Source organism: Acinonyx jubatus, chromosome B1, assembly GCF_027475565.1.
Source record: "Acinonyx jubatus isolate Ajub_Pintada_27869175 chromosome B1, VMU_Ajub_asm_v1.0, whole genome shotgun sequence".
NCBI classification, from domain to species: domain Eukaryota; kingdom Metazoa; phylum Chordata; class Mammalia; order Carnivora; family Felidae; genus Acinonyx; species Acinonyx jubatus.
Genome location: NC_069382.1, coordinates 153,955,010 through 153,956,206, shown reverse-complemented (window position 1 = coordinate 153,956,206; position 1,197 = coordinate 153,955,010). Strand labels below are relative to the sequence as shown.

The window sequence follows — 1,197 nt, the reverse complement described above, 5'->3', positions numbered from 1 at the left end:
GTAAATTATTTCTTTAGTGCTCAGCTACAAAAACAAGTCACGGGTACTTGGGTGGCTCAGTCAGTTGAGCATCAGAACCTTGACTTTGGCTCAGGTCATGATCCCAGGGTTGTGGCATCTAGCCCTGCATTCAGCTGCTTAAGATTGTGGAGCCTGCTTAAGATTCTCTCTCTCTTCCACTGCCCCTCTGCCCTGCTTGCCCTCTCCCTTTCTCTCAAATTAATTAATTAATTAATTAATTAATATTTAAAAACATTTAAAAAAAAGAACACAAGTCAAATAAAGGAGAGGTGTTAGATAACATTTTCCAGCTGAGATTTAGGTAAATTGACAAGAAAAAAAAATTCTATGAACAACTGAGGCACCTCAAACTCCAGGCTTCTTCTTTTACACATGTGTGTCTATTTCACACACAGTTTTCAGGTTTGACATCTAGACCCATGTTCAAATTTCACCAACCCACTGCAACAACTTGAGCAAAACTCTCTTGACCAAGTTTTTGTCAGTCTTGACTGAAGATTTAAGGAACACAAGGCAATGCTCGTTTGCACTCAAAATTCTTGTTTGTCAAAGTTTCTTCATCTATCCTTGGACTTCTCTTTGAATTTTTAGCTCATCTAAAGCCTAGTTTTACTAAAACTCTCTGTTTTCAATCTGTCTTTCTTTTGTTTTTCCTTTTTTGTCTTTCCTTTCATGAGCACACCAAAGTAGTGAACCTTCAACTTTATTTTATTTTGTTTTATTATTTTATTTTATTTATTGTCTTTCCTTTCATGAGCACATGAAAGTAGTGATCCCTCAACTTTATTTTATTTATTTATTTGTTTGTTTGTTTGTGTATTTTAATGAATGAATTAATTTTTATTCACTTTTAAAAAAATATGGAACATGAATTTGGGTGTCATCCTTACGCAGGGGCCATGCTAATCTTCTTTGTATCCTTCTATTTTAGTATATGTACTGCCAAAGTGTGCACTCAATTTTATTTCTTTTAATGAAACATGTTGTTATTTAATTTTTCTTTTGCAATTTGAGCTCCTACCTCCACCTATTCCCAGAGGCCCTGGTATTCCACCCTAACCGATGTCATAAAAACATTTTCCTTAACAAGAAAATTCTCCCTCATGAGCAACTTTGATGCTAGCTGTGAAAACAATAATGCACTCACCATTTGTTTCATGATTCTGACCACTCTAA

General features: G+C 34.9%; 1 pseudogene; it reads right to left on the bottom strand.

Annotated features, from left to right (window-relative positions):
* Positions 1-875: 875 nt before the first annotated feature.
* Positions 876-974, bottom strand: LOC113601058 (uncharacterized; annotated as a pseudogene).
* Positions 975-1,197: the final 223 nt, after the last annotated feature.